Genomic DNA, 23,508 nt, shown 5'->3' on the forward strand with positions numbered 1-23,508 from the left:
GGTTAATATTAGGATTACCTTTGATTGGTTTCTCTTTTAATACATTTCTGAGACCCAAATGAGGAAACTTCTAAACAGTAGAAGTTCATCTGGCCCACGGTTCTGGAGATTGAAGAGAGCACTTCCAGAAGCATGATGGTAGCTAGCATCTGGCGAGGCCTTCCCACTGAGTCATTCCATGGTGGAAGGGGCACAGGCCTCCTTTTTACAATTTACCCACTTAGCAAAGGCTTTAATCCATTCATGACGGTGGTACCCCCACAACCTATCACCTCTTACATGTTCCAGCTCTTTGAACCATTGCAATGACTATTAAATTCCAACGTGAGTTTTGGAGGGGACATTCCAACCACAGCATAACAACTAGACAAAATTAGTTGAGTAAATTTTCCAATTGTTGGGGGATGGGGAGGACAACCACCAAACACAAGCTTTTTATTGTTCTGTCTGTGGGTTCAGTTCATTGCTGAATAATTTGTTTCAGTTATGAAGACATAGCCATTCCGTTTTCAGTATTGCCCAGGAACTAGAACTATATTTTGAAATAAAGACAAATGGATTTAGAAAATCACTTCTGTACAAATAGAACTCATTTACAGCTACTTATTCAAATATCCAATGACAGCATAATAAAAATTTAGTGCCTTATTTAATTAAATACTCCAGTTTACTATTCCCTGGAAGTAGATACACGTATTTGGAAATTACTCTCATTCATGATTTTAAAATGGCACTAACATTAAGACAGTAATTTATTAAGAAGTAACTTGCTGATCTGAAAGTACTGATGTGATTTCCAAATGTATTCAGGAAGAACCCAACTCAATGAGGTTTATGTGCATAGATTTGGGAAATAAGGAGCTTATCACAAGATTTTTCATAGCCACTGCAAAATGGCAAATGAAGATAAATTGCAGAAATCAGGATGGCATGTTGCAATCAAAAGGGAACCTTCCCACAGACTGAAACACACTTGAAAAACAAATGAATGGAAGACCAAACAATCATGTCTGAGTAATATAACTTGTTCCCTTATGATTAAAGCCTGACAGGCACCATGAGTCAAAATGTAAATATATACTAGTTATTGTGGACCTCACTGGGTTGTATGGTTGGTAAGCCACAGACGCCTCATATTCGCCATTAAAAAAGGTGCTTTGAGGAAATGGTACTAGCCACTGCCACCTTTCAAGCAGGTGATATATTATTCAAAATAAGCAAGTCCTTAAGTTGGGAGAAAGCATTCTAAAATATTCTAGTAGCCTTTCTACACTTTGAAAAATATTTTTATTATATAATCTCTCTATATTTTTATACCTAAACACAAAATATTCAAGTATTTTCCACTGTGTACTTAACTTACAGGTATAAATCTTTGGTTATCTTCTTTCTTCTGTACCAGTAGCTTTATTAATGCACTGCTCCAAACATATAGATAGGAGCTCCCTCAAATATACACCAAGAAGTAAGGGGTATAAGTTGGAGAAATCCAAGTATGGAATTAGCCAATAACAGTAAAGCTAATGCTTACCTAGCACTTACTATATATGACAAACATTTTGTTTAAACACTTTAGCAGAATTGTTTCATTTAATCAGCACCTTCCACAGGACAAAGTTCCAGTATCCCTGATTATAAGAATTGAGAGACTTGAAAATCCAATGGTTGATAAAGAATTAAATTACTGAATGGGAATAAACAGATCTACTGTGTTGCCAGTAGAGCACATACTATTACATACTACACATAATAATTGCTGATGGTAATAAGCAATTATGATTCTGTATATGCCGAATGATACTGATGGAATAGTATGTATTTATTGTACTATACTTTTAATAATTATTTTAGTGTACTCCTACTTATTAAAAAAGTTTACACTATGTTGCATGGACAGCAGCCTTATGCATCTTTGGCTAACTGTGTCTCTTGATGGCATCAGGAGGCCACACTGAGTGACCTCTACCATCTAGGTTTGTGTAAGTACATTTTAGGATGTCTGGACAATGACAAAATTGTCTAGAGACTCATTTCTCAGAACATTTCCCATGGTTAAGCAGTGCATTGCTATATAATCTTGCTCCTTTTCTTAAAAAAAAAAAAATGTTTGACTCCCCCATAAAGCTCTAATACCTAAGTTCACTTGTTACTGAGCTTCATTGTTTATGTAATCAGGAGTGGTGATAAAATAAGCAGAGCTTTGAAGTTCAAGTTCTGCAGCTGCTCATAGTCGTCATAAACAAGCTTTACTTGGAGTACACATGAAATAAAATATATATCTGCTTGTAAATTGAAGCAAACTACGCCCGATGGAACATGGAACACTGGTGTACACTTGTGTAAGTACCATCTACCTCATGGCATGAACAAATGTGCTTAAGATTTTTTTGTTTGAAAGATGAAAAACAGGCAAATCAACCCTATTTACAAATACATACATAAGTATAAAATGCACACAGAAATTGAAACTTGAAATCCAGAATAGTTGTTCTCTCCACAGGAAGCAGAAGAGATGTGGGGCAAGTGGGGTACAGGGGCTCTATTACATCTATAAATGATTTAAACTTGAAAGAGAAGAGAAAGGAAAGAAGAGAGGGAGGGACACAAGGAAAGAGGAGGAAGACATCTAAAGGGGAAAATATTATTATGACTGTGCTGTGTGGTAAATGCACGATTTTTTGTCATAATATTCAGTATGTGCTTGAAATCTATAACAAAATCAGAGATACGCTAATCTTTATAATATTCATCCACAGTGTTATTAACCAAATCTAATAGTCAAAAACTTGGAAGCAAGTGGCACATATCATTTTCTAGTTCCACCAGTATACAGACTTATTTGCATCTGGGGAAGATAATATTTACAGTGTGACTTCCCCACCCGCCTTCTAGCACATCCTTAAAGACAGATGGAATGTCTTGATATTGTGAAGGCAAGTACTAGCACATATTAACCACTCCATTGCTCAGCCAACTTGTAACTGGATGAAAGTGCTTCTGAGAATCAATGTGAGAAAGGACTGACACTCCATTCAACACTTACATATGCATTTCTGCAGCATTTTTGTGTTCAAGCCCCCTCGGTTTTTTGTTCGGTTTTTTTTTTGTTGTTGTTGTTGTTTGTTTGTTTGTTTTGTTTTATTTTGTTTTGGTACTGGGGATTGAACCCAGGGCTGTTTTACCACTAAGCTACATCCCCAGCATTTTTTTGTTTTTTTGAGACAGGCTCTTGCTAAATTTCCCCAGGCTGGGGAACAGACAGGTGGCTGCAATCCACCTGTCTCCCATGTCACTGGGATTACAGGCATGTGCCATGGCATTCAGCATCTTCAGAATTTTTAAGAAGGAGGTTCACAGTTTACCAGACCTTCAGAAAAAAAAAAAAAAAAGTAATGTTAATTCATCTGCTAATAACTGAATTATTAGCTTCAGAGGTAAAATTAAAACCTTAGATTGATAAATAATGCAACAAGGGCCAAATCTGTGTTTGGTCTCTGACATCAAAATAAAATGAGGAAGCCAGATATAGTAGCACCTGTCTATAATCACAGTGACTAGGGAGGCTGAGGCAGGAGGATCGCAAGTCCCAAACCAGCCTCAGCAGCTTAGTGAGATCCTATCTCAAAATTAAAAATAAAAAGGATAGGGAATACAGTTCAGTGCTGAAGAGCCAAGCACAGTGGCATGTACCTGTAGTCCCAGCTACTCAGATGACTGGATCACTTGAGCCCAGAAGTTCAAGGCCAGCCTGAATAGCATAGACCCTGTTTCCAAAAAATAAAAAATTAAAATATGATAAGGATCTGATGAGTGACCACATTGTAGGGAAGAGAGCCTAGGGCAAAGGACAGAGACCTAGTTCCTAGGACTAACTCTGACACCAACAAGTTGTATAATTTTAAGGCATTCACTTAACCTGTCTCTGAATCTACAGGTCCTTGTCTATAAAGTGAACGATTGAATCTGGTCACTATAAGGACTTTTCTAAAAATCTATAATTTGGTGTTCTAAATCACAGCACAACATAAACACTCTTATCAAATCAGGGGTGATGAAAAACTATCTTTGGCGATTTTCATAACTCTGATAAATGATAAAAAAAGTCTCAAGGCCTAAGTTTAAGCAAATAATTTTCTCCTATTCCCTAAAAAAGTAGGCAGAGGTGAATGATGCAGAAATTAGCATGGACTCTTTAAAATCTGCAAAAAAAAAATAAAAATAAAAATAAAAATCATGGAGAACCGGAGTCAGAAATCAGGAAGTACAGGGGCTGGGGTTGTGGCTCAGCCGTAGAGCACTTGTCTCGCACGTGCGAGACCCTGGGTTCCATCCTCAGCACCACATAAAAAAATAAAATAAAATAAGTGAAATAACGGTGTTGTGTTCAACTACAACTGAAAAATAATAAAATAATTAAAAAAGAAAGAAAGAAGTACAAATAGAGCCATTCCATAAACTTATCAAGCAATTACAAATTAGACACTGTTAAATGCTAACAAATACAGTTCCAGCCCTCAAAAAGCTCAAGGTTTTACAGAAAAAAATAGAAAAAGAATTAGTGGTTAACTCTTGTAACAGAGGAGTGTACAGTGTGTGATGGCATCAGTTAAAAGTACTTCATCCTGATTAGAGAAATCAAGGAAGTCTTGCAGGAGGAGCTAAGACTTAAAATTCCACAGAATACATCAGAAATGGTTGAGAAAAGCAGCACACAGGACCCCTTGAGAGCACAGTTCTTTCAATAAAGAGCAAGTAGCTTAGTATGACTACAGCTAGGAGTAAGATGGATATGACTGGAGATGAGAGTGTTAATTTAGGCAAAGATCAGATCATAAAAAGCACTGAATGCCTACAAAAGGAGTTTAGGGTTTGTTTTGTCTTGGGGGTACCAGAGACTGAACTCAGGAGAACTCAACCACTGAGCCACATTCCCAGCCCTATTTTGTATTTTATTTAGAGACAGGGTCTCACTGAGTTGTTTAGTGTCTCATTGAGTTGTTTAGCGCCTCACTGTTGCTGAAGCTGGCTTTGAACTTGAGATCCTCCTGTCTCAGCCTTCCAAGCAGCTGGGATTACAAGCATGCGCCATTTAGGTTTTATTAATGGTGATGAGGAACCAAGTTAAGCAAAATAAAAAGATCACATGCAATGTGATTTTTTTAAGCCTCTCTGGTCACTCTGTGGGTGATGGATTGGAGGTGAAGATAAATGTCAGGCAGACAAGTTATAAGAGACTGATGCAAAAATCCAGGTGAGAACCAATGAGGGCCTCTATTAAGGCAAGGTTCTGAGTCCCAAAGGGCAGATTCTGGAAATGATCCTTGATGAACTACATTGCCCTCTCAGAAAACTGCAAAAAACCACGTAAGGGATCTGCTGTGGTCTGAAAGTGTCCCCCAATATTCATGTTGATATGACAGCATTAAGGGGTGGACCCCTTAGCAGGCTCTTTGGGTGATTGAGAGGCTGTGAGTAGGGCCCTTCTGAAAGGGCTGCTGGGAGTGGGTTCCTTCTCTACTCTTCCAACATGTGAGAACACAGCCAGAAGGCCACCCCCAGATACCCAATGCCAGGACCTTGATCCTAGACTTCCACAGCCTCCAAAAGGAAAGAAACAAATTGGTGTTATATATAAGCTGCCTAATTTATGATCTTTTGTTATAGCTGCACAGAGACAGGGTCATTAAGGAACATCTGAAAAGGTTCTGATTGGTCTATCACTAGGAGCCACTAATGGTTCACCAGAACAAGGCATCCAACTCATCCTCCCCCGCTTTGTGACAGGGCTACCACATTCAGAGAAGGCAGAAAGATCTGAAGGACTGTGTGCTCTGATTTCCTAGTCGGGTAGATCTGTTTCATCTTAAAGTGAGGGTACTACCATCACCGCTGTGTGCCTTGCTTTGGGCCTTGCCCTTCCTCACAATAGCCTTGACAAAGGTTTCTTTCAGTGAGACCTTCACAACTTGGAAGTGGACTTTAAATCCTAGCAAAAGACATGGGAGCTCGCCTTAAAAATATTTTTCAATTTCAGAAGCTGCGGCAACCCATGAGCCTTGACGCTGGATTGTCATGATTCAACATAATACTCCAGATGAGATGTGACCAACCTGTCAAAGTCTATTTTGTTTCATATCTGTTATTCTCAGCTTTAATCCTTATATGAATTTGTACCAGTTTCCAATGGATGGCTGTGGCTCCCCAAGATACTGCCAAGCCCACTCTTTCGTACCACCGTCTTTTCCACCCTCAGGCTTGTGCACATCTGATTCTTGCCTAGAATGCCCTTTCCCCTACTCTTCACATGCCTAGCCTTTCTGATTTTAGGTCTCAGCTAAAGCCCTCCCTGACTACCCTACCTAAAGTAGGGCCCACCTGGATTTTACCACCTCTGGCCTATTCAGCATGTATCATTATAGCCTGCAACTGATTTTCTCTTTTTCTTATTCAGTTTAGTCTTGTCAGTCTCCTCTATGAGAGTTAGAATTCCTAGAGGGTAGGGATTAGATCTGATTTCTTCATCATCCTATTGCCAGCCTATAGTCCAATGCCTGGAACATAGTAGGTTGTCCATTAATACATATTGAATGAATGAGTAATTCTCTCAGTCTTAGCTCATTTATAATAATCCGTCTTCCTCCAGCCTTTCCACTTTGATTTCCATCCTGACAGCCACCATCCTTCTCAGGCAGTAGCCTATTTCAGCCTTAACCCCTCACTGTGCATCTTGCCCTTCCAGCCTCGATCTCTCCCCTCCAGCTACACAATGAACAATTTCTGCTTGTTTTGGAGCTATTTCTCTTGCTGCCTCAGGATCAACTGCAGAGCTGTTCACTCAGCTGCTCTTTGCTGCCTCTACTCTTCAAAATCAGCCAAACCACAGCTGCCTTGGGATCCTACAGCTCATTCTTGAGAACTGGCTCTAATTATCAAACTTACAGGAGGCACCATGTTGACAGTGTGGCTAATCCAATGGTGAATCAGTATCACAATGATCTTCACAGGCTGGTCAGTCCCATCTGGAACATTATTTTCAAGCTGGCCTCCACATTTAAGGGGAAACTATTGAAAACTTCAAGTATGTCAAGAAGAGAGTGATGTCTATAAACTGCTGAAATAAAATGGCGACTCACACACAGACTAGGGAGCCAGACTGAATTTGAATTCTGGCTCTACCACTCATTGTGTGACATTTGGTAAATTAATTAACCTTGTACCTTGGTTTCCCCATTTAGGAAGTGAGAATGATAACGTACTCATTTCATAGGACTATTGTGAGGATTGAATGTGTTTATATATACAGAGCACTTAAAATAATGTCAGGTGCATAGTAAGTACTATACAAATGTCAGATATTATTATACAAAAATGGTGAAGAAACAGGCACTGTTTATCCATTACTCCCCAAGACCCTTGGCACTTAAAGTGTGGTCCAAGGACCACAGCATGGCATTACCTTAGAGCCTGTTAGAGATGCAGCAACCCAGACCCCACCTCAGAATGGAGTCAGAGTGGGAGTAAATGGAACCGAGTTGGGAAGGGGGAGAGATACCGAAATGAGATGCCAGTTCTACATAAGAACAAAAATTTCTTCCTTCACTCTCCTCCCTACCCTGCTCCTCCTTCCTCAGTGTGTCTCTCTCCTTCCCCTCCTCCCTCCAGCTCTTTTATTGTGTTTTTTTTTCCTTTTCTTTTATAATAGGCTTTAAAAGCTGGAAAGAAGCGATAACAAGCGAGGAGTGTGAGTGTCCCCTCCACGTACAGCAGCACACTCTGGGTTGCCATCCCAATTCCTCCCACTCTAGGAAAGCCCCCAACAGAGCTCTCCGTCTTCACCCACTGGAGAGCAGAATCAGAGCCAAAAGCAGGCTGGTGGGGATGGGAAGTGGGCCAGGCCTCCTACCTCTCCTCCCTGAAGGAAGAGCTTCCCCAAAGGCAATTCCCCAAGGAGCTCCCAGACCACCCTGCACTGCAGTCCCCTGGAATGTCCTTCCTGGGGCCACCCCATCCCACAGGGAGGAGTAACAGGATGCGGTCCTGGGAGAGGGAAAGATTCTCACTGTCTAGAGGATGTCACAGTGAGGAGTCAGAGAAATGGTGTGTTTGAGGCCCCACCATGAGCCTCATGGAGGGGTATTCAACCAACCCTATAGTCAAGTCTGGCTCAAAATGATCTCTAAGGTCTCCCATTGAAACCTAGTTTTCACCTCAAGAAGAAATGGGACATATAAGAGAAACGAGAAGGAATTGTTAAACGCAAAGATATATCAAGAAAATGTGGGGAAATGGATTCTTGTTGACCCCATGTTGCAAGCAAAATATATCTTACTTTGAGGGGCCATAGTAAGAGAGCTTTTGACTGTAATGGGATGCTATGGAAAAGGCAAAATCATTAAAGAGAAAACAGTGTTATCTTCTGATGGAATGAAGGAAATAAATTGTCATATGCAGTTTTCTAATGTCATTTTAGTGTTTTTGGTTTTCTAACCAGAGTATAAATACTACACCTCAGAGGGTTATCTTTTTCTGTCAATTTCCCAAAACAGGGAAATTACTTTGCAAGCAGAAGGTATGCAATAAGTGCATTAATGAATTTCAGAATGATCTCACTTGGACTTAAATTACTTTGACAGTAATCAGATGATTAATTGCACTCATAGGAAGAAAGCATGTGGTAGTCAAAGACCAGAATCTGTCACAATCCTCTCCTCCTGGTCTTAGCCAGGAATTTATTATTGAGAATTTTTGTTGTGCCTTCAATTTGCTATGTGAATCCTGCTCTTTAGTTCCTGAACATTTTATCCAGTTTCAATTTCCTCATCTAAAATGATGATGGGAAACAGTAGTTAACTAAAGCAAACGAGAATCATGGGGATGGGCATCAAAGATATCATTGGGTAGACATTCATTTCTGCCAGTCTCCTTGGTGGAGAGATGGCCAGCCTAATCCCAGAAGTGTCACAGGCTTCTCATGCTGTCCCAAAGAAGATGTGTGTTTTCAATTACCTGCTTTATTTTCTTCATTTGAAAAATGAAGGAAATGAATATCAGTGAGGCCTGATTGCATATTGGTTATTTGGAGTCTAAATCCATGGAAGTTCAAAATCAAAAGTCACCTCCAGCATTTTAACACAGATGGAATTATGCAGAATTTCAGTGGCGCTGGGAAGAGGGACAAACTCCTGACCTTCGGTGGTAAAGGGACTGCTAGGGAGAGATTTGGAATCAATGGCTGCAGCTACTCATTTGCATATGGAATCCAAGCAGCAAAGATCTCTCACTGCCTTATGAGGGAACTGGATGGGACCGGGGAAAAGAAGGTAATAGGAATCGCTTCATTCACCTCTCTCTTGAGAGTCACCATATTGAAAAAGTAAAAAAGGTTTATTATTTTTTCACTAAGGCTTCCAACTACTAAATCAAGGTGAAAAATGTGGAGTCAACGAATTATTTATTGTTTTAAGATTGCAATGTGGGCCAGGCACACTGGCCCACACCTATAATCCCAGCAGCTCAGGAGGCTAAGAGGACCTAGAGTTCAAAGCCAGCCTTAGCAAAAGCAAAGTGCTAAGCAACTCATGAAGATCTCCTCTCTAAAACACAAAATAGGGCTGGGGATGTGGCTCAGTAGTTGAGTGCCCCTGAGTTCAATACCCTGTACCAAAAAAAAAAAAAAATAGTAAAAGTAAAAAAAAAATATTGCAGCATGGCTAAAACTTGAATCAAAGAGAAAAGGTCAGCCTGATGTTTCAATGTCAGAATAGTAGCAAGAAAATCTGGTGTCAAATATGAAATCTATTAAATCAGAATCGGGGTGAGAAGCACAGAGTTAACAGAAACACATGTGGTCTGGTCATCTCATAATGAGTATATTTGCCGGAAGCAGTGGTTTGGGAGGACTACAACATAGTTTAGGACTATATTAAGTAACAGAGGAAGAGAAAGGAAAATAGAATCTTATCAAGAAGGAAATGAGCCAAGCAACAGCTAAAGAATGTCTAGAATACCACTGAAGTAAATGTGCTTGGAAATCTCAGAGCTCCTTAACCCTTTTCAGGAGTCTGTTAATCCAGACCCTTCTTGGTTTACCATGTACAGTTCTGAGACTTGGTGAAAGTTCAGTCAGAACCACAGGGCTGTGTGTTATGTTTTTTAAATGTATCAAGAAAGCATCAACTTGTTGTTGAAAAAAATAAATTCCAAGAGAGCAAAATAAATTTCAAGAGAACAAAACAAAGTTCATGTCAAATTGAATTCAACATTTACAAATAGACTGATTTCTAATACCAATGTTTGCAGCCCCAAACGGAGATTATTACCTGCCCCAGGAGCATTATTCAAATATGAAACTCAGTTTCTTAATAGGGGTTCTTCAGGGGGATTATAGAAAATAAGACCCAACAATTTTTCTACCTACAGCAAAGATAATTTGCATATATTAGATCCTATTAACTAGGTAATTGTGACTGTTCTAAACTACTCCTTGGTTCTTAAGTTTTCATTTCAAAAATAATCAGCTTCTCTACCAAAATTCTATTCATTTTTCTCATGTTATAATTGTAAAAATTGCATGACTCTTGAATTCTACTAATTTCCATTAGTTGTCAATAAATTACTAGATTAAAACTTCATCAAGCTGGGCGTGGTAGCATACGCCTTTAATCCCAGCGGCTCTCAAGGTTGAGGTAAGAGGATCATGAGTTCAATGCCAGTTTCAGCAAAGTGAGGCACTAAGCAACTCAGTGAGACCCTGTCTCTAAATAAAATACAAAATAGGGCTGGGGATGTAGCTTAGTGGCTGAATGCTCCTGGGTTCAATCCCCCGTACCTGCCCCCCGAAATTAAAACTTCATTGAGAACTTTCTAATGTTTCTTCATCTAATTCTGCTATCTTTATTAGGGATAACACAAAAATATTTGTTCGTTTGTGTTTATATCTCTTTTTATACTTTTCAAACTTAGAATCAAGAGCTTTGTATTTCCAACTTTAAAAAGAATACTTCTATCAAAGAAGCCTAATATTTAAGAAAATGTATTTCAGCATATGTAATGGAATTGATCTATTTACAGAGAGAACTATTTGCAGAAAGAGAAAATGAGCTAGTTTAAAAAACAAAAAAAAGTTTTTTCTTTTTTTCCCCTTTTCTTAGTTTTACTGAGCTGAAGATAAGTGTCAGTTACATTTTACATTCTTTGCAGAGATAAATTCTATCAAGGTTTTAATATTATTGAGATCAAAATATTTACTATTCAGTGATGTCACGTTCTCTGATGAATGTTTCTATTGAATTCTACTTTTTTTAAGCAAAAACTCTATTTCAGATTTCTTTTTTAATATTTTAAAATAGTGCTGTTCAATTCTTTATCTTCAATTTTATATTATTATTTCACCTTTGAACTACAGAGTATTTATTTTAAAAAAATAAATAATAGCAGAATTATATAGTCATTTATAATTTTCCATGTAATACTGGAAATCACATGTATTACATTATGCTGTATGAATCATTACTGCTGGGCCAACAGGAAGTAACAACAAAAAAGCAAATTAACAATATGACTTTTTTTTTTTCAGAATTAACTGAATGTTGGATATTTTTTAACACAGCTTTTTTTTTTTTTTTGGTACTGGGGATTGAACTCAGGGGCACTCGACCACTGAGCCATATCCGCAGCCCTATTTTATGTTTGAGACAGGGTCTCACTGAGTTGCTTAGCACCTTACTTTTGCTGGGGCTGGCTTTGAACTCATGGTCCTCTTGCATCAGCCTCCCCAGCTGCTGGGATTACAGGCTTGTGCCACATGTCTGGCTTAACACAGCACTTTTTTTTTTTAATAGAAAAGATTAGAACTCTAACGTATAAAAGTATGTATTTTATATGTGTGTGTGTATATATATATAAATGTAACATGTAATTATATACAGACACATATGTATATGTACATATATGAACATGTATGACTTGTAAATCCTGTCACAAATACATTGTTCTTGTTTCTCTCAGAATTTTAAAAATCTGTATCTTTTTTATTTGATTTGAAATTTTCTCACCACAAAGAAATGATGAGTATGCCAAGTGACAGATAGATTAATTAGCCTGATTTGATCATCTCACAATGTGTACATATAACAAAATATCACAACATTCCCCACAATTATTTTTCAATTAAAAATAAAATTAGGCCTGGGGCTGTAGCTTAATGGTAATACAGTTACCTGACATGCATGAGGCCCTGAGTTTGATCCCAAGTACTACAGAAGAGCAATAAAAATACAAGTAGAAAATTTTAAATCTCTATCTTAAAAATATCAATTTTAAAAGACATTTAAAAAATAGTCTTTATATTACATATCACTAGCGCTTGATAAGCAGTTCTTTGGATGCTTATTTTTTCCTGCATCTAGTATGACTTTTCTTAGTAAAGTAAGAGTTTCTTTTTCATTTTAATGCATCACAAAGGTTGTCCCATATATTTTCTTTATCTGCTGCTAAAGAAGCTTCTCAGAACAACAAAGACTAAGAAACAATAAGTAAATTAATTTTAAAAGCCTATAACCCTTAAAATGAGCTCCTAAAAGTAAGTCTCTTCTTAAAGATGAATCTTGGTAAATCACTGTGTTGTAACCAATGCTTTTGCGTAGTGTTTACTAGTAGAAATAAATGTGTGAGAGTCCAAACATTTTCAGTCCCTCAAGTTATCTACAATAAAATTAGAAACTTGTTTTGCTTTGTTTGTTTGTTTGTTTGTTTCTTTTAATTAAGAAAGTTCTATTAGGGTTTCTCAGTGAACTACTTCTGGTTGTATCTGTAGACCCTCAACACTTGACATGTGCTTCTTCAGACAATCAGACCTCACATCAAACACAACAAGGCACCCACAGACCTTCCTCTGTCTTCTGATATTTCAAAAATATGACTCAGGGCACTGCTGTACACATTTATTATGGGCACTGGCATTTTCCCCCCAATGTTCAAAGAGATCATCAAACATCTGTGTTGACTATAGTTAGATTAGAGAGTCATCGTCGTTTTAGGCTGACTGATTTGCTGAACATCACACAGCTCAGTAAACAGAAGAATTGAGACGAGAGCTCAGGTCCTAAACCCAGGAGAGTTGTCTTGAGGGTATGTCCTGTAAGACAAATACAAATAACTATGCTGTGTGCTTTACTAAAGGAGAAACAAGGAGCAGAACTCTAAAATGCCATTCAGCTCCATAGGGTGCCCACCATTCTAGCACTGTTCTAAGTGAATAGGAATGTGTAGATTATATAAACAAAGCCACATTTTTCAAATAAGGGAAGAAGACAAACGCAGCAGCACAGGAGATAAGTGTACTAAAAAAAGAACGTGCCTCTGCTTATCTCAGAAATACTTCATATACATTTTCCCAACTTGAGAAGTCAAGCTAAATTTGATTAAGCACATGTCTGCATATCACATGAGCCCACCACTACTACAGAAGACAGTGGAAACCGAAAGAAATGCCACATATTTCATGGTGTGAATCAGTTTCTTTCCAAATGACATTTTCTTTGAAAAGGCATAAATTTGGAATTTGCCTTTTGGATAAGTGCTTCTTTTTAATTTTCAAATATAATTATGATGTAATTGATCTAATTTGCATTTCAAAGCTTCTGAAGCTGAGCTTGCCACCAAAACCAAGCACGGGATCTCCCTTTATGGAGCCAAATGAAGAACAGCGTACTGAATTATTAGATAAGCTTTTGTTCTTTTCCTCAAATATTTGCATGAATTATTCAGCCTTTATGTGGATGGAGCTTTGAAATATTCAAATTCCTTGAACTATTTCATTATTTAACATTCGTATTTATTAAATCCTGTAGGCTGTACTTTTTCCCATGAAAGTGCAGATTCAGTTCAATTATTATTTCTTCAGGTGGTGGAGGGAATACAAAGATAAACAAAACCGTCTTCAGAGATTTTACACCCAAAGGGAATACAAAGCTATAAAATTTTTTAAAAAAACATAAAACCACAAGTTATAGAGCTTCCAAAGAAAGAGATGCCTTCAGCCAGAATCTAAAGGAAAAGAGTGAAGCTGGCATCTCCAATGGGGCTCTGAAGGACCCACAGAAACTTCACAAGTAGAACAGTAAATCCTGGTAGCTGAGATCCCAGCATCACCTCATGCTTCCATTTCCATCTTTGGGACCCCCTTCAGCTTTGACAACCCATGAAGTCATCTCCCTAGTTGTGATGCCAACTCTTTAATCTAAACCTTGATTCTGCCTTCCCAGCTGACAAACACATCCTGACCATCCCAGGAGGCCACCTTCTGAGAGGTTCCCCTTCTTGCCTTCCCCATGGAGAGTCTCTCACTCAGGTAGAACATCATAAACAATGCTAATGAAGCCAGCACAGATCAGCAGGAACGGTCTCATCAGAGTGCCCGAGGCACACCCATTCCTCTTGTCCCTAAGTTCTGATTGGTGCAAGATGCTGTCCACACCAGAAATGCTGTCAGGTGTGGGACTCGGTCACCCCACCTGCCACTTAACAATGCTTCTGTGATACCCCTGTCATATTTCTTAACCTGGCATACAAAGCTTTTCTGTCAAGCCTCATCTCTCCCCTCTTCCCTCTCCCTGGTTCATAGCAGCTCTTTGTAAACGCTGACACAACCACACACAAATGCACACAAAAACTCACAAGCACCTGTTGTAATTTACTTGTGCTTCCTCATCTACCTGGCATTCAACCCTACCCCTCCCTGGGTTACCTATATAGTTCCTACTCATCCTTTAAGTCTCTGCTCAAATGTATGGTTTCTTCTGCAATATATCTTGCTCCATTGTAAATCAGGTTAGCCCCTTTCCTGAATGAACCCATTAGGGCAGATCAGCACAAACATATCAGTCTGGAAGTTTTGCCCATACAACAAAGGGTTCTTCCCCCTTAGCAGAAAAGGATGGGGTTATGAATATTTATAAGTTAAGGTTATTTGGGAGTGCATGTGAGAGAATCCAAATCACAGATTTCAAATACAAACACATCAAAGTGTTGCCACACTTAACAGTCTTGCTTCCCTGAGAGAATACTGAAATGGTCCCAAAGAGGAATGACAGATCACTGCAGGTGTGTGAACAGTGCGGTGGCCAGAAAGGAAATTCAAGAAAAGAGGATCAAGAGAATGTGCAATTAATTGGTTTCTGGAGATATCAAGGAAGGCTGTGATTTTGAGCTTTAGAAACTGGAAGAAGAGGACATCTGTGACGGAATTTGAAGGGTTCAAAGAGGAGGCGATCTGATAGGACAGCCCAAGTGAAACGCACCACTAGCAGTTCTGTAACTGTTAGGTTCCAGGGAGAAAAGTCCTGGGATACAGACAAAAGACTTACCTTAGAGATTACTAAAAGTATGTGAATGCATAAAATTCAGTGAGAGGGTACAGCCAGAGAGGAAAGGACTTGGCCTTGAGGACATCCATGGTTATGAAAAGAAAGAAGTGAAAGCATTTTTTAAAAGCAAAGGGAGAGTCATGGGCTGGGGTTGTAGTTCAGTGGCAGAGTGCTTGCCTTGCCCTGGCTTTGATCCTCAGCATCACATAAAAATAAATAAATAATATAAAGATATTGTGTCCATCTACAACTAAAAAAAAAAAAAAAAGGGAGAGTCAGAAGAGGTTGTAAATGAGGAGAGTGGAGCAGGATGGCAGCCAAAGGGAGAGAGCAGTAAAATTGAGAGCAGTCAACATTGTTGGATGCTCCAGCACAGTGAAGGAAAATGAGAGCTGAAGGAAAAAAAAAAACCACTGGTGATTGGGAAACAACAGTGATGACTTCAGAGGGAGCAGTTTCCAAGAGAATGCTGGATTATGAACAGCAGAGAAGAAAATGATGGGAGTGGACTTCCAGCCAAGATGGCACTTCCAGGAGCACTGAAATCCAAAATGGCAGTGATCACAGATGATGTATAAAATGGGAAAAATGTCAGGCATGTTCACACTCAAAAATATCTCTGCAGACCAAAAATGGAACAGAGACAATATGGTTAGTAGGCTGAAGATGCAGACCTGCTGGATTCTGCCAAAAGTAAACAGAGGTATGCAGGGGCTAGACTCACACAGAGTATCGGGAACTAACCATTCCACATGTGAGGCAGAAGACATGAAATCAAGGGCTGAGATAAGGCTACCTCCCCTGAAAGTCAATGCTGAAGTCTACTGGTTTATACAAATCTTCGTGCCTAGGGAGGGTGGAGGAATCAGATGATCTCAAAGCCAGAATCTGATCCTGGAAAAAGAACTGAATCTACAATACTATAGGATAAAGACCTGCTTCTGATCTGGAGATAATTACAAACAAGGATCAGGGAAGGTTAAGCCTGGAGAGACAGAAGGAAGTAGGAGATAGCATTGATGTTAAGAGAGACAACCCCAAATAGAAGCAACCGCATGGAGAATTTACACCAGACAAAAAGATCATAATAGAATCTCTGAAAATTGTGTTTAGCTGGGCGCAGTAGCATGCTCTAAACAGAATCTCTTGGGTTGTGAGTTCAAGACCAGACTGAAGGATTATAGAAAGACCCTGTCTCAAAGAAAAAAGAGTCTATTTAAGACTTTCAAAGGAGCTAAGTAGAGGAATGACATCCATAAAAAATAATTATGAAGCACAAACAGAAATTAAATAGAACCAATTAAAATTCTGGAAATTGAAAAGGGTAGTTGATAATTTTTTTAAAAAAAGGAAAGAGAAGTAAGGAGTAATGAGTAGGATAAACTCTGAAGTGGGTACAAGAAGAATTAGAAAATTGGTAAATAGTACTATACTGGTCTATCAATCCAGAACAAAACAGGCACCCAGAGCTAAGAGGCATGTACAAAAGATAAAGGGGCTTCAATGCATGACCAGTCGGAGCTTCTGGTGCAGGGAATACAGGGCATTCTGTGATGAGTAAGTTCACCTATTTTAAGAGAGAGAGAGAGAGAGAGATTGGTAACAAGTGTCCAGTTTAATAAGGTAAAAAAAAAAAAAAGAATGTGTAAATTCAAAGAAAGACAAAGAAAGTAATAAAGAAAGGAAAAGAAGTGAATAAAAGACACGCACACACCACACACACACTGAAGGGTAAATAACAAAACCAAAAATAAGTTTTGAAAAATAATAAAAAAATAAACTTCTATCAAAGTTGATCAAGAAAAAAGAGAAGGCATAAAAATAGTAGGAATTAAAAAGGGAACATGGGGTATGACTGAAATTTGTGAATATCTTTCATTTATTTATTTACTTAACAGTATTAAAGATTGAAGCTAGGGTGTTCTACCACTGAGCTATATGCCCAGCCCTTTTTATTTTTTTATTTTGCGACAGGATTTCACCAAGTTGCTGAGGCTGGCCTTAAACTTCTGATCCTCCTGCCTCAGCCTCCCAAGTTGTTGGGATTACAGGAGTGCCACTCTAGGCCCAGCTAAATTTTTAATTCTTTAGAAAATATTATTTTTTAGAAATCTCATGCCAATAAATCTAGATGCATAGGCACAGTGGAAATGCTTATGAATAAATATAAATTATCAAAATTAAGTCAAGAAAAAAACAGAAAGTCTGAATAGATTTTTTTAAAAAAGTAGTAATAAATCAAATTTTAAAAATCAATAAGAAAATATATTTCCCCTCATAAAATATTAGGCCCAAATAGTTTTTTATAAGTGAATTTTATCAAACTTTCAATCAAGAAAAAGTAGCCATCATTTAGAAACTATTCTGTCAAATTGGGAGAAAGTGTTATCCAACTCACTATATGACTCTAGTGTAGCTCTGACACCTAAAACAAACAACTAAAAAGAAGTATTCAAGTATGCAAGTATCCTATGCATGAATAGAACTAAAAAGATCTTAAATAGGGTTTGGGGCACAGCTTAGTGGTTGAGCATTTGCACAGAATGCAAGAAGCTCTTAGTTTAATCCTCAGCACCACAGAAAAATAAATTTTAAAAAACTCTAAATTAAATTCAGGAATGCATTTCAAATACTTTTTTTTTTTTTTTTTTTGGTACCAGGAGTTGAACTCAGGGACAATCAACCACTGAGTCACATTCAGCCATATTTTGTGATTTTATTTAGAGACAGGGACTCACTGAGTTGCTTAGCACACCTCACTTTTGCTGAGTCAGGCCTTGAACTCACAATCCTCCTGTCTCAGCCTCCGGAGCTCTTAGGATTACAGGTGTTCACCAGCACGCCCAGCTGCCATTAAAATACATTATACCAAGCAGAACTTACCCCCAAAATACAAAAATATTTTGACAGGAAAAAAAGGTCTATAAATCTGTTTAGAATATTGAACATATATAGGAAAACAAAACAAAACCCCAACAGAAAAGATATTCTACAAAAGTGAATAGTCATTTGAGTTAGTAAAATGTGCAGATAGATAGATTTTTTTTTTAGGACACCTTATGATCATTTCTTTATTCATTCTATGTCCTCTCCGCCTCAAAACCAGGAATTACAAGCAAGGCTGCTATCGACATTTTCAAAGAGTTGTACACACATAAAAGAATCTCAGGTGTATACTTTGAAGAGAAAGTGCCTAGGGGAAGGATAGCCTCATTCTTAAATATTTACAAACTGCAAAGATTTGTACAAACTTATATTCTTCCTAAGTGTACATGAGAGCTTGTGTGTCCCTGTATCATTCCCAGCACTTTCTTCAGTTTTTCCCCCCCAAAGAACTGAGAATAAAATTTATTCATTGTGTTTGACCAATATTTATTGAGAACCTACTGTGCATAGCAAGAGAGTAGTAGGAAATGAGTCCAGAAATATGATAGCTGTCGGGGGTACATACGGCATCACTGTGAGGACTTTGGTTTTTACTGGAAATGACTTGAAAAGCCACTGAAGGATTTGATTCAAGCGGCATAATCTGACTAATTGTTTAAAAGAATCACTCTGGTTGCTATGTAGAGAACAGACTGCAATGAAAGAAGCAGGGAGATGAGTTAGGAAACTTTTTCAAATATTCAGACAAAAGATGATAGAGGCTTGGGCCACCATAAAATTATCTCGTTTAAAATTTTCACATTACCCAAAATTACTGTAGGACCATGTTTGTGACCTTAACGGTGGGAAGGGCTGCCTGGAACAATACTCACAATGCTAAGTCATAGAGTAGGTTTAATAAATTTTACTATATCAAAACATTAACTCTACTCATCAAAGGAAACTATAAATGAGATTAAATTTCCAGGAATAGACTGGGTGAAAGCACTGTAAAATAAATAGCAAAGGACTTGCTCTTGTATATTTTCAAGAAAAAGACAAACAGAAAAATGGACAAAGAATATGAATAAGCAACTCCCAAAAGGAAAAATATAAGTGATGAATAAACTAAGAAGAAATACTCCATCTTACCAGGCAGTTTTGGGGAAAATGCAAAGAAAAATAGGGGGATTTATTTTCATACATTGGATTGACAGTAAATTAGAAAGGTTGCTATCCAGCATTGACAGGCGTGCAGGGAAATAGGTGTTCTGTTGCTCTGTTGCTGAGCTTTTGGGAGAACAGATCAGGTAGTACTCCTCTCTTTAGATGCATCTTTTTTTTTTTTTTTTAAACTGGGGACTCAGCAGTGCTTAGCCACTAAGCCACATCCCCAGTCATTTTTTACATTTTATTTAGAGACAGGGTCTCACTAAGTTGCTTAGGGCCTTGCTGAGTTGTTGAGGCTGGCTTTGAACTAGCGATCCTCCTGCCTCAGCCTCAGAAGCCACTGGGATTATAGGCATGCTCCATAACACCTGGCTTGCACCCCTCTTTTGACTCAGTTATCCCGAACTAGCAAGATAATTGGAGATGTGCAAAAAAGAAACATGTATAAAGTTATTTACTCTAGTACTATTCATGGTAATAAAAATTTATAACATAGCAACATAAATGATCATCTGAAGAGAAACAGTTACATAAACAGTGGTGCATCTGAATTATGTAAAAATATGCAGTGGTTAAAAAGAATTAGAACACAGTGACACAGGAAAATCTCCAAGAGTCATGGCTAAGATTAAAAAAATAAAAAAAGCAAGTTGTAGAATAATCTGCACTATCTGATATCTGATACAATTTAAGTAGCAAAATTCTATCTAGGTAGATAAAAGACAGATGCACACATACTTCCACATGTACAACAATACATATATATGCATGCAGATAGATAAATGCAGATAAATAATTTAGATATCTAAATATCTAAAGAAAAGAAAAACCATACTTCACACAGAATTCAGTGTTTGTCCCTAAGGAGGATCCTGAAATGGAAGTGGGAAGAGGGGGTAAGAAGAAAAAAAAATTATTGATCTGTATTGTTGGATTTTTTTTTTTTTTTTTAACATCGTTTGTAGCTTTTCTGTATGTAGGTCTCTACTACATTTTGAAAAAAGACCTATCCCTTTCTAAGTTCCTGGTTGTGTGTCAGGCATGGCCCCTGCTTTGCATTCCGGACTAGCTGCATTCCTGGTTGAGCTGTGACTCAGCCAAGCATGCCCTGGGCCGGGCCAGGGTGCAACCATTCTGGGCTTTTGTCTGGGTTCAATATCCACCCAGACTGACCATGGGCAAATCAGTTTCAGTTCCCTTCTTGGGTTCAGCTCAGTTGTGGGGCAGTTTACCTCCCAATGGGGCAGGGATGAGGGTGCAGGCACTCTACAGGCTGCCCCCTCCCGTCTCCTCCGTGCCTTTGGTGACCAGCCAAGCCTGTCTTGGCAGCAGGGAGGTTGAGATTTCAGGGGAAATGCTTGTCAACTTGTGCACTGCTCACAGCAAAAGGGCAAGCTGGGGATACCATGGTTGGAAAATTTTTAGTGTAGCAAAGTGTTCCCTGCCCATCTGGCAGATTACATAGAGTTTTTCTTGCACTCTTTTTGGGTAAATATAGGACAGACAAAATGGCCCTTCAAACCACAAATGAAGCCCTGGAGAGACAATCCATGGACCACAAAGACAGATCGAATTGGAAAAAAGAGGGCCTGGAGAGGGACCCGAATGCCAGGAACAAACTACTGAAGACCATGAATCAAAACTTTACTTACTGGTCAGCGGCATCCTAACAGAAGTTAGCATGTGGAAGACAGCTGTGGAAATTATAAAACTTAAAAAGCACAACTTAACCACATCAGACTATTCTAAGACCCTGAATCCCCTCCTCCTTTCTCCTTTTCCACCTCAAAATAATCAAAAGCAATCCTATAACAATCACATACTGGGGGAAAGGCAAACCACACTGGGAAAGAAAAAAAAATAGCAGCTGCTCTAGATATCTTTTTCAGACTTTGGCTAGGATTGTTTAAGTTATTTTTCATTTTCTTTTATTCTTGGCTGCCTTGACAGCCCTTCAGGATTTCAGCAGCTTCCAAAACACAGCTCAATAAAAAATCTTTCTGGAGAAGTTTCATATTCCTAAGATTCCTTAAATTTCTCTATCTTTAACTTAGGAAATGAGGTTGAAAGAGGATGAAAAACAGCCCAGATTGCACCATTTCCTATGCGGAGTTTCTTGTAAAGCAAGCTGTGCCTCCCTCTCCAGCAAGAACAGAAAGACCCAGCTCTGACTGGGAGGTGGGCGGTGGGTCTTTGGAGCAGCAGCAGGACTATGTGTCTTTTGAAAAGGCCCCAGCAGGCCCAAATGCAGCCTGAAAACTTTTTATAAAGAAGGGGAAGAGAAAAAAAGGAGCCATTTGTATGCTAATCGTCTAAAACAGCCAGCGACTGTGGACTTCAGTCATTCACCAAATATTTATTTTGCACCTGTGCTGTGCCAGGCTCTGTTGTAGATGCTGAAGATAGAGCAGGGAAAGAATCTATTGCAACTAACTGATGCCCTCGGTGAGCAGCTGTGCCGGGTACCCGACCATGAAGGGAGCTCAAGGAAGCCCTTTCTCCTGACCTTGGACGCTGGCAGCAAAGCTCACGCTGTTCCTTCCCAGGTTTAGGCTTCCAGACTCTTTCTTCTGACCTTCCCTCTCCTGCATGCCTGGTTTATTATACCCTTCACCTCTCCCCCTATGTAATCACATGTCCCATTGTAAACATCAAAGGAAAATAAGTAGGACCAGAGAGCTGATGAAAATGAGATGTGTGACTCACAGGAGGATGTTTTTCTATTTTTCGTTTATACAACTCTCTTTGCAGAAGAATCCAGGCGCCTTTTCATGCAGACACTAGCTCCCTATGGTAATGCTTGATTCCCTGACTTTGGTGCTGAAGGTCAAAATCTACTCTCAACCACCCACTGGTATGGACCACCAGCTGGCCTGGGCCCTCTGAGGGAGCCTGGTAATCAATCTTATGTCCTGAAGCAACTTTTTTTTCCCCCCACCCCTTCCTTTAGGCTCTTAAAAAATTAATATTCACCCTTCTCAAAGTTCCCTATCATCCTGGCCACCACACTCACCTGCTGGACCTCCACAGGCCACGGCGTCCATGCTTTATAGGGAAAACACAAGTCATCAGAAAAGAACTCCCTTAAAGGTCAAGGATCATGTGTTTTCTCTCACATGTGGAAGCTAGAGAGGAAAAAGAAGAAGAAAGGTCAAGGGGTATCTTGTGAAAATAGAAAGGAGATCAGTAGAATAGAGGGAAGGGACCAAGGAGGGAGGGAGGAAGAAAAAGGGGGAAATACTCAGGAATGATATTGGCCAAAATATAATCCCACCATTAAGTACAATTATAATGCACCAGTTAAAAAATACAGAAAAATAAATAAATAAAAGGACTCCCCCCATTTCCAATCACCCCACCTCTGAGGTAATCTGCATCTGCAAATATCTCTTCCATCTTGCACAAAGGGGTCCCTCCCATTTAGGGGGAGACCCTGCACCAGAACTTGGGCTCCATCTCCTCCTGTCTTCTCAGGGAGCCCCTCATCAGTCATCCCCCTCCTCACCTCCCACTCCATTTCTGCCTTCTTCTGCGGGATCCTTTCTACCAATCTAACAGTAAATCTCTGGCTTCCTCTCATATGAACTTCCTGCTAAAGACTGATCCAGAAACTCATCCAAGAATGAATAATTAAAAATGAGCCTGGATAGCATCTACACTATCCTTGTGTTCGTCCCCCTTTCCTTCACATTCTCCTTTCCCGGACATTTTCTCAATTTCATCTTCTAATCCTGCCAGTGAAATTTTTATCTTGTCAACAACCATTCTTTTCATTCCCAATATTCCTCTTACTTCTGATAATTCTTTTTACAGCATCCTTGCTCTCGTTTTAGGTAAATAATATCTTCTTAAATCTTTGAAAACACTAATTAGAGGTCATTTGGGATTTTTTTTTAAAATTAACTCTTATTTCCTAATTTTGTAATTTTTTCCTGTCCGTCTTGTGGAATGACAGATATGCAATCAGAGGATGCACTGGTATATCCTCATATACACATTTATATCACTACTCCAGGTCACACTCCTGAGTTCCAGATTTATATCTTTAACTTCCTAATGAAAAACTGTGCTTTGACATCCTAAGGCACTAAAACCAAATTGAGGGTTT

The 23,508-nt window shown here is 38.9% G+C and overlaps 1 long non-coding RNA gene across 1 annotated transcript in view; it reads right to left on the reverse strand.

Annotated features, from left to right (window-relative positions):
• The window catches only part of LOC120884894 (uncharacterized), a 193,760-nt gene that overhangs the window by 146,071 nt on the left and 24,181 nt on the right, over window positions 1-23,508 (reverse strand). Inside the window, exon 2 of the long non-coding RNA XR_005727305.2 lies at window positions 22,414-22,525. This is a non-coding gene — a long non-coding RNA (uncharacterized LOC120884894). The remainder of the gene's footprint in view (window positions 1-22,413; window positions 22,526-23,508) is intronic.

The sequence above is a fragment of the Ictidomys tridecemlineatus genome, chromosome 12 (assembly GCF_052094955.1).
Source record: "Ictidomys tridecemlineatus isolate mIctTri1 chromosome 12, mIctTri1.hap1, whole genome shotgun sequence".
Taxonomy (NCBI): domain Eukaryota; kingdom Metazoa; phylum Chordata; class Mammalia; order Rodentia; family Sciuridae; genus Ictidomys; species Ictidomys tridecemlineatus.